Source organism: Panthera leo, chromosome B1 (genome assembly GCF_018350215.1).
Source record: "Panthera leo isolate Ple1 chromosome B1, P.leo_Ple1_pat1.1, whole genome shotgun sequence".
Classification (NCBI taxonomy): Eukaryota; Metazoa; Chordata; class Mammalia; order Carnivora; family Felidae; genus Panthera; species Panthera leo.
This window is the reverse complement of record NC_056682.1, coordinates 184,205,175-184,216,183: the sequence shown is the minus strand read 5'-3', so window position 1 is coordinate 184,216,183 and position 11,009 is coordinate 184,205,175.

Here is an 11,009-nt window from a genome sequence, read left to right as displayed (position 1 = left end):
CCAGGGTTATCCTGAGACTGGAAGGAGATGGGAAAGAGGACACAGCAGGGGGGACTGGGGGGGGCGGGGTGGGGGGAGGATCAGATCAAACAATCAATCCTGTTATCTGTCTTATCTGTTTGCCCTGAAACATCACTGGGCTGAGATGCTTTCTAAGGTTTATTCCAACTTAAACATTCTGTGCTTCTCTTCCTTGTAAGTTCAGGTGATAGCAGCAATGTGATTTTATCTGAGCAGAGTTTTCCACGGAATTATACACAGGACGGTCCCTTCAATTTTGGGGAAAGGGGAGCGTGTTCTGACAGGTGAGAGGGGGTCAGTGGATACCACAGTGCCTGGATCAGAAGGTTACTCTGGAAGCTTCTGGGAAAGAAGCCAAATTTGGCCAGACATACCATAAAGGAGAGACACGATGTGACTTGTGCAGTGACCCTGGGTTGGGAAAGGCCCACTTCCTGAAATAAGATGAACCCAGGTTGGAATTGCCCCACTGGGGCTGTTCACTGCTTTCTGAGTCACATTCAGGGCTTCTACCCCCTGCAGATCAGAAAGAATGAAAGAAGTTATGGGTAGCAGTGAAGAATGAAAAACCTCCTTGCCCTTTCTCAGGGATTATAAAGCCTCTAGCCATGGAGGGGGAAAATATCTTAATTCTAACGGGTTCCTGTGAGGACAAAGAGCTTGTAGCGTTCCTGGTAACCATCTGTGGTTCCCACTGTACAGCCCTCTGGATACCTGCTCAGTGTAAACATGGATACATCGTAGGGGCAAGGAGTCCCTCCCTCCCTCTGTTTCTGCATTCTGTCGTGGGAGGGAGCCAAAGAGGCCACCGCATTGTCATTAGCAGTGGGACAGCACGGGGTGTTCTGGAGAGTGACAGCAGGTGGGCTCCTGGGGGCCTTCCTTCCTTAGATGAGCCAAGTTCGGATAAGGGGGGATCTGGTACAAAGAGGGGCCGTGATGTCTATGGTGGAAGGCTATCCTCTGTCATTAAGTCATTCCTCAAATGCCAATGGGCTCTGCTCTGAGCCCGGCACCCTCCTAGGTCTGGGGAGCACAGTATCGAGTATGAGACAGACCCCGGGCCTTCGAGCGGCACGTGCTCTATTGTGGCCGAGAACTCGAGTTCTAGGAAGAGTGAAATTGGTGCCAGGCAGAGGTAGCAAGGATGCAAACAGAGAGTACGCTGCGTGTCGTTCGAAATGTGCTTTGTTTGGCTCCTAGAGCTGGGTTTCGGGAATTCTGTTTTGTTTGTTTTTTATATGTTTTCTTTGAGCCAACATCTAAAGGTCCTGACATTTTGCCTAAAGGTCCTGATCTTGGCTTCTGAAATGTGAGTGAAAAAAGCAACCTTGCTGCCCACCCCGCAGTAAGAGCCGGCTGAAACCGAGTAGTGACTGCCCCTTTTAGGGGGAGGTAAGTGGGTCGGTTCACTCTTCCGAGACCTTCTGTGGCACCTGGCCCTTTGTCACTCAAAGACTTGTGACTGCGGCCGGAGGCTATCAGCCAGAGTTCTGGTTCCGGTGGGGGTTGCCCTTCTCCATGGTAACCACGCCCTGAGCCCCACTTTCAAACGTCCTGCTTGGTTTCATTGCGATTCAACAAACATTGAGCAGCTCCTGAGAACCCGGGACAAGAAGATTAATAAGGCCCCGGGGAGGGCTTCCTGGAGGAGGTGATGCAGGGAGAGGGGAGAGACGAGGCTGGAGGCGTGGACAGAGGCCACGGGGGCTCTGCTAGAGCAGAGCTGGGATTCTACGTTACACAGGTCAGCAGGTCTCAAAGTTAAGTGCACACCAGCATCCCCTGCATGGTTGCTGGGCCACATCTCTAGACTTTCCATTCAGAAGATCGGGGGTGGGTGGGGTGGGCAAGGAAGCTGTGTTGCCAACAATGTCCTGGGCGAGTGTTACTGGTGCTACTGGTCTGGGAACCACACTAGGAGCTGCTATTTAGAGGTCAAAGACCTGTTCTCTGGCTTTCCCTCTCAGCTCCTGGCTTGGCTTGGACGGCTGGACAAGTGCCTGGGCAAGTACAAAACATCCTTGGCCATTTGAGCTGGTCCAGTCCTGCTAGACCGCTCGGCCATGATTTCAGTTCAGGTTACCTGGCAAATTATGCCAACACACAGAGCATACTTTCTCCTTGGGGGTCACTGGCCCGGAGATTTGTGCCCCCAGGAAGCCAGGAATGGAGGGACCACCCTGCTATGGTTTTGGAGCTCCGAGCTGGGTTGGGGCAGGAAAAAATATGAAAGAGTATACAGGCAGGGGAAAGGATATGTTTAACAGAAAACCTCTGAGCTAGAATATTTGCCAGGTGGGAAATGATGCAGTATCAGCCAATTTTGGGGGTCCTGCAGGAAATGGAGCGTGAACATTTTGAGTTTTGCACTTTGGGTGCCTCTTGCCCGAGCCTGTGCCTGGATCTGAACAGAAGCATAAGCTTTGGAGTTAGGCAGGCTTGAGTGAGTCCCAACGGGCTGGGGAAGTCGTGACCTCTGTGGTCTGGATTTCTTGTGTCTGGAACGTAAACAATAATCGAGTCATTTTCACGAGTCACAGAGGATGAAGTGAGGTAATGCCTGAGGAGCTAAGAGTTAGTGCTGGGAGCAGAGAGGATCCTGACCCAGAACTAGTGGTCAGATCCACAACTGGGTACCTACTATGTGTCGAGCCTTATATTTCGCACCGGTAAAAAAAAAAGTTCAGGGTTCTGAGGCCTGATTCATTAAATTGATAATTACATATTATCCCTACTATGTGTTCAAAATATGTATGTAGTGTGGTGGGAAAGGTTTGAGAGCCAGAGAAGCCAGGGTTTGAGATCCTGGCTGTGCCTCTAATTATAACAGGCCCAAAACAAAAGGAATAGATGGCATTAGAGCTATTTACTGAGTCCTTACTATATGCCAGGCATTATAATACTTTATATTCGTCGACTTAGTAAATTACTGATGATATTTACAAAGTTTTGCAAACTTAATTAGGATCTATTAGTTTTTTAATTTTTTTAAATGTTTTTATTTATTTTGAGAGAGAGTGTGAGCAGGGGAGGGTCAGAGAGAGAGGAGGACAGAGGATCCGAAGCAGGTTCCGTGATGATAGGCTGTCAGCAGCAAGCCCGACGCGGGGCTCGAAACCACGAACCGCGAGATCACCACCTGAGCCAAAGTCGGACGCTTAACCGACTGAGTCACCCAGGCGCCCCTAGAATCTATTAATTTTGACTTGGGCAAAGCATTCATATCTCTTACTCTAGTATTAACGAGCGTTACTGTGATTGATCTCCTAGGTGTCAGACATCACGAAAGGCATTTGACCTACAACGTTCAGACTTACCAGTTTCATACGTGAGTTTGTTATATCTGTGACTGTGACCTTCTGTGGCTTATTTGTTACCGGACACCAGCACACTGTTTGACTATTGTACACACTTAGTAAATGGTGCCGTTGTAAGTCTAGTTAACTTCACAAACCATCGTCTAATTTCAGTATTCAAAGCCACATTTGGAGGTGGGTTGAGCAGAGATTTTCTTCATGTTTGAGAAATGGGGTGCAATTGCCCCAAATCTGAGGACTTGGGGGTAGGGGACTCACAACTTCTTTAAAAAGTATTTATTTAAACAATCTCTGATTACAAAGGGAGACTATGGTCTTAGGAAACAGAAGGAAAGGCGTGAGCAGCCAGTTTTCACCTCACGGACACTGAAGGTTTTTACCTGGAGCTTTTTCCTTCTTCCAGTTGGTGCCCAGACAACAGAGAAGTAGTCTTAGCTCCAGCAAGTGTCGATCTGCGTTGCGTATGAAGTTCAGCCACATGACATTGGCCTACAAAACGTCAATTTCATACAGTTCAACTTCCTATGTAACTGCTGCCTCTTTTTTCACTTATTTTGAAACAAGCTTCCTTTGTCTGTTCATAAGCTGCCTTAAATCTTAAACAGAGGGGCTCCTGGGTGGCTCAGTCGGTTGAGCATCCGACTTTGGCTCAGGTCATGATCTCGCGGTCTGTGAGTTTGAGCCCCACGTCGGGCTCTGTGCTGACAGCTCAGAGCCTGCAGCCTGCTTCGGATTCTGTGTCTCCCTCTCTCTCTGCCCCTCCCCCGCTCATGCTCTGTCTCTCTCTCTCTGTCAAAAATAAATAAAACATTAAAAAAATTAAAAAAAAAATCTTAAATAGACAATAAAGTCACCTATCCCCACCATCAGAGATAACCGCTAGGAAGATTTTTGTGTATCAGTTTCCAGAGGTTTTTCTCTGCACATTTATGTGCATATTTAAGCAAGGCTGAAAACAGCCTGTAATTATGCCAGCCCGTGTTCCGTTAGCAGTTCTCCACTTAAATCTGATCCTTTGAAGTTTAGTGCTTTCTCACAGCCATGTAACACATTATTTGACATTTCCCGAATTCTGGCAGCCTCCACGGGGATAGACTCCCTGTCAGCGGGCCTGACTGAACAATTCTAAAATTATCAGCACTGTCAGAGGGCCCTCAAAGAAGCTCCTAATGAATGCGAAAGTTCGAAGTGGTTTTGTGCGGGTGCTATTTTTGGAGCCACTTTTTCAGGCTTTTACGGTACAATCCACCTCAGTAGCGGCTGCCTTCAGGAGAGGGCCAAGCTGCTGCCCGCTGGCCCCGGGGTGGGGGCCTGAACACCTGCCGCCTCTCCAGGCCCTGCCTGGACAGCTCAGAGTCCAGCAGGCTCTCCCCTTTTCTTGCTCCAGTCACTGAGCGCTTCTTGCTGCTGAAGAGTTTAGAATGGCCGGGGCAAGGCTGGGGCTTTTCCCATCAGTCTGGGTACCTTGGTTTTCCCAGGCCTGGTGACTCTGGGCAGAGCACTGAGCTGAGGAGGAGTAATGAGAGCCAGGCTCCCGAATGCCCTTCTCTCCCCACACAGCCATCTCCCTGGGACAAGTGCCATCCTTCCCTCTGGCGTCTCTCTGTCTCTTCTGCTTTGCAAAGAGTGCTAGCCTCACCGAGTGCATTAGGAGACTGGTGGAAGGAAGCACCAGGGGGTCCAGAGGACAAGCTATGTGTGCTGGTCAAAAGGGCACTGGGCCACTGCCTGCACACCTGAGAATGTATTCTGGTGTCAGGATGAAAATCAGCAGTGCACCGCCCTGCTTTGTTTGGCCTGTCCAATTTTGGGGGTTTTTTTTGTTTGTTTGTTTTGTTTTTAGTGGTAACTTTCACAAAACCGGTTATCAGGCTTCTCCAGAAAAGTCCAAAGATCTGGCAGCATCGCTCAGGTCTTCTCTTGCAATACCCGAAGCAGAGCCCTGGACAGGGCGCGTCCTCCGGACCAACTCAGAACCCACCTGTCTTCTACTTGCCTGGCTTCCCCGCGTGCACTTCCTGCTTGCAACCTGCCCTTGACGAGTGACTCCTGCCCCGCTCTTCAGGCACTTTATCTGTTTCCTCATCTGCTAAGCAGGGCTGATGGGCTCTAGAAGCAACAGCCCTGTGTAAAGAGAAGATGTTTTCCTCCCCCCCGCCATAGTGTGTCTTATCACTCCAAAGGCAGCAACGCGGAGCCGGAGGTGGTAAGAAGGCGGGGACCCTAGGGGAGGCTCTCTCAGGCTGTTGGATATCCAGGAAATAGATCTTTCACGAAGGAAAAAGTGAGAAGACATTTTTATGGGCAAGAAGTCTTAGAGTGTGGGTGGGGTGGGTAATTGGGTGGGTTCATGCAGGAAGCACTTGGGGAGAAAGAGAGAGGACAGTCATCCTGGTAGAGGCCCAGCCTCCCCGGAACCTCACCTCAAGCCTATTCCTTCTAGATTGTTATTTGTGCAACAATAGGTAGCCAAAGAGCTAGAGTTTGCGTTATTTTAAATTTACTCTGCATTTTGGCGGCTTTTCAGGCAAAGTGAATGGACATATATATAACTGATAAAGATGTTTACATGCAATTCTAATCTTCGCCAATGCACACATACAGTTTGGTAGAAGGTAGTGGGGATATGGATGGACCATCTTGTTTTCCACATGTGTAACATGACGATGTGTGTGTATGCATAGTATGTCAATAATAGCCCAGCTATCATATATCTGCATAACTCTTTACTTCTGTAAAGCCCTTTCCTTACGTAATCTTACTAAAACTTCATTCTGAGTTAGGGAGGGTAGGTTTAAATGTATCTCACATATAAAGGGTAAGAAAACGGTGGCCCAGATTAGGTGACTTCTCCTGATGGATGGATGGATGGATGGATACAAAATTTAATTTTTTTTCTAGTTTTTAAATTAGTATGTATGGATAGTTCTATCCATGACAGGAAATTACTTGATCGTACCCTCAGATTATCCCTGTTAAGGTTGGTATATAGCTTTCAATCTTTTTCTTTCCATAGCTATTTTTCAGCGGTACCCCATTGGTTCATGGCTGGCTTAACAGGGAGTTCTGTTACTTCTGCATTAAGCCATAGCAATAAATATATTTTTTTGCCTACATTGCATCATTATAATGTGCCAATGTGAAAAAAATGTGATACATTCATTTATGTGGTTTCCAATTGTTTTGCCCACCATAAGCATTACCTCTAGGGACACCTAAAAACAAAATACTTCCGGGGGAGGGTCATTAGACAATCTAGGAGTATTGCAGCATAAAGACCATTTCTTTTTATTTTTTAAAGTTTATTTACTTATTCTGAGAGAGAGAGCACTGTGGGGGCAGGGGGTGGACAGAGAGAGAGAGAAAATACCAAGCAGGCTCCACACCGTCAGTCCCAATGTGGGGCTCGAACTTGTGAATTGTAAGATCATGACTTGAGCCGAAATCAGGAGTCAGACACCTAACAGACTGAGCCACCCAGGTGCCCCAAGACCATTTTAAAACACCACTGTCATTGTTAGCATCATCTCCTAAGATAATACACACATCCCTTTTTTTTCCTCTAGCTCCACCCACACTGGGTTCTAGAACTTTCACTTTTTTTTGGTAGATGCACATAGTGGGAATATGAGATGCCCTAACAGGCTGTGGGAGATCTTTCTGTGTGAGCGGGTGCTCAGGAATCATTTACTTCTCTTCCTCTGGCATCTCCAACCAGGCCTGTGGGATCCAGACTCAACAGAGAACAAAAGGGAGATTCGAGCCTCCAGGATGGCGTTCAGACTTAAGTTCAGAGCTGTGAGTTCCTCCTTAACTTTATTATTTTATCTTTTTTATTGTAATTAATCAAAAATTAATTTTAAATAATTCAATCAAAAGTTATACATCATCATAACTTTAGGTCCCCTTTAAAAATTTAAGCCAAGTGAAATGTTCGGGATGCAATTTGAACCTCAAATTCCAGTCCCTCAACCCAGACCGTTTCTTTGGAGATCTATTGTTGGGGAAAAGAGGCCATATGACAATCTGTGAATGAAAGAAAATGAGGGTGACAATGGCTATGGACAAAGGAAATGCTCAGTGAAAATCTCTGAGACATGAATGATCAGGAGGAATGTCCCTGCGAAAATCTAGAAAAATGTTCTGGGCAGCGGGGATGGCCAGAGCATCAGCCCTGGGATGGGAATGAGTGATAGAAGCAAAAAGAACACCAGAAGGGCAGGGAAACTGCCTCTTTCTCTGCACTGAACTCCTGGCCACCATCCAGGCTGTGGGGCCCGATGACCCAATCTGCACTGGTTACCCCAGGCCTTCTGTATGGCACTGACTTGTTACTCTTATTCCTTTATGGTATGTCCTTTTAAAACAGGATTTTAGTGTTGGTGGCCTCAACTGTTTAGGATCTAGCTCACTACTGCGTAGTAAGAAAATGATTTCTGATGATCTAAAGTAAATGTTAAGTCTGGGCAGTAAAGATGCACGTGAATAGAACCATTAGGCCTTTCAGGGTTCCTTAGTCCTGTTTTACACACAAGTTTAATGAGACTGTTAATTAAAATGAATGAGGTGAGCTATTTGCTTAATCCACAACAGGTTAGAAATAGCAATATAATGATGGCTGCTGATGATAAAGCAGGGAGGTTATTGCTACATATACTTATCGTGACACGTCAGAAAGAGCCTGTAATGGCCTGACTGCTAATACTATGCAGCAAGGAAAGAAGCAGAAAAAATCACCAAAAACCTCCCCAAACATATACACACACACTCATACACGCACATGCACACATAATACACACGTGTGCACACCCAGAAAAAAACTTAATACTTAGCTGTCTGGGCCTATTTACGGTAGAAAAACAGCTCTGAGATGCTTAAGAAATTATGAGATTGTCACTGGATTCTGTAAAATGATCATAAGTCATCGGAAGTTGTTAAGATTCGGTTTGCTCCTGGCAGGAAAAGTCTGCGGTTTTTGTGTGTGTGTGTGTGTTTTTTAATGTTTATTTTTGAAAGAGAGAGAGAGACAAAGCACGAGCTGGGGAGGGGCAGAGAGAGAGAGAGAGAGAGGGAGACACAGAATCCGAAGCAGGATCCAGGCTCTGAGCTGTCAGCACAGAGCCCAACACGGGGCTCGAACTCATGAACCACGAGATCATGACCTGAGCTGAAATCACACATTCAACCGACTGAGCCACCCAGGCGCCCCTCTGTGTGTTCTATTTTAAAAGTGTGTCACATAATTGGTTAAACATCTGGGACACAGCAAGCCATGTATACAAGTGCTAGCTATGCCGAAGATTATGGTAAACATTATGTGACTCAGCCAGTAAATGGCTCAAACCTACTGGCTTCAAAGGATTTCAAAATCAGTGATATAACCCAGCGCCTCCTCTCTTCCCTGTACCCTTCTCCAGGACCACTAGGTTTGTTTAGTTTAACTTTTTAATTGTGAGATATTCATAGGAAAAACAAAATACGTGGGATTAGTACAGCTCAAGGATTTATCACACAGCAAATGACCACAACCCAAAAGGAGGACACTGTCAACCCCTCAGGAATCCCTGCACGTTCCCTCAGTCTTACCCACTTGCTTCCCAACACAGGGACCTCCACATGACTTCTCTGGGAAGTCCTTGCTTCTTTTCTTCATAGTTTTACCACTTAAGCGTGCATTCCTGAACACCAAGATTTAGTTTGGGCTGGATCGGGAATTTTATACAAGGGAAATCAAAGAGTACGAACGCTTCTTTAACTTAGCATTATGTTTGTGAGATAACACCTATCCATTTTGTTCCACGTAACAATAAATTGTTCCACGTAACAATAAAGTGTTCCTTGTCGTCACATGTTATCTGGCCACTTTTGACTCCCCAAACTGGGATTTCAAAATAGTGTTTCCTGGTCTGCGTGCTTTGTGGTTAATGTTTCATTCTATGGAAATGGACATCTGAGTGATTGTGTGGGCTGTGTTGCCATGGGCAACTTTGTGTATGTCTTTTGTTGAACAGAGGGTACATTTCTCTTGGGCTTACACCGGGAGATGTATACACTGGGTTTAAATCTAACTGTGCTCTAATTTGCATTTCCTTCAGTTGTGATATAGAGCATCTTTTAATGTGTTTATTAATTATCCTCTTTGTGAAGTGCCTGTTCTAGTCCCTTGACCATTTTTTAATTGGATTTTTTTCTTGATATATGAACATTCTTTATGTATTCGGAAGTCCGTTCTTGGTCAGTTCTGAGTGTTCCAACCCTCTTGCTCCCCCCTGGCCTCCACCTCTCATGCAAATTCTGTTTCCTTTATGGTTAATGCATCTTGTATGCTATTGAAGAAGTCTGTCCCCACCTGGAGTTCATGAATATTTGTCTATATTGTTTTCTAGCAGTCCTATTATTTTGACCTCTACATTTAGGTGCATTCTTTTATGCAGCGTGTTAGGTAGATGGTCAAGTTTCACTTGTCATTTGGATATCCATTTATTGCTGTTTGTGTTTACCCTGCTGCTCGGCCATAATTTGGCCACAAATCAAGGGTCCATATATGTTTCTGAGCTCTCTATTCTTCTCTCTACTCAGACACATTCTTTGGGTAACCAAATATCCCTATAAGGAAAAGGAGGGAAGAAATCGGCGAAAATTTCTTCGTGATTATGTGGGTGAAATCAGTAACTGGGCTAAGATTTTAACTCTGCCACCAACTAGTCCTGCAACATTGGGATAAGCTGTTTAACTTCTCTGGGGCCTCGTTTCCTGGATTTTAAACCTAGCTCTTAGTACTACAAGGATTAATGACTTGATATATGTAAAATGGTTAGTACACGTGAAGCACTCAATAAATTGCAGTCATGATCCTTAATCTGCAATTTAAAAACTCCCTTAGCGCCAAACCCTAAACTGAATTGATATATAAAATCAAAAGTTATGCCGTTTGGTATAATATTCGTACATTTTTACAGCAAACAATATCCGTAGGTTTGATTATAGGGTGCTGTCTAGGTCCCACTACAGTGTCTCACATCTTATTTTCTAAAACTGAAAAGTTCTACATTCTGAAACACATCTGGCCCCAGAGGCTCGGTAACGGTTGTGGGCTGATATTAGCTCAAAGCTTTGTAGCCTTGGGCCAGACTCTACTTGGGCCATGAATTTGCATTAATGATGCCATGAATCCAATCGGTTTTAACTTACAGGCCAACTGTAGGCACCCAACAAGTGAGCTGAAAGTACTTTCGATGTTTGTGTGTAAACGTAGGCTGTTTAAATTATGTGTTAAGTTCTCAGCAGTGAACTTTCCCTTTCCAATGTTTTTGAAATTTTGATCTATTAGCTCCTTGTTGGGAGTGATAGGAAGTGTGAGCGGTTTGCTCTGTGCCCCACATCAAAGCCCACCGTTACTGGGGGGAGGCTTGTCGGGATGAATGTCCAAGTGAGGCTGTTCCTGTCTGCCCCTGAGATAATGTCCGCAGCCCACATGCCCAGGGACAGAGGTGTGGCTGAGCTCAATGAATAGGTGCCAAGGGTTCCCAACACCAGGTGTTCTGCTTTGGAGGTCACTCCGAGGAAAGGTGCTGGCTGATCACTATCTCCAAGGGCTGGCTTTGAAGTCTGGGACGCACTTAGCAAAACCATTGTCCCTCTAATAAAAACAGCCTGGGCTGATTTGAT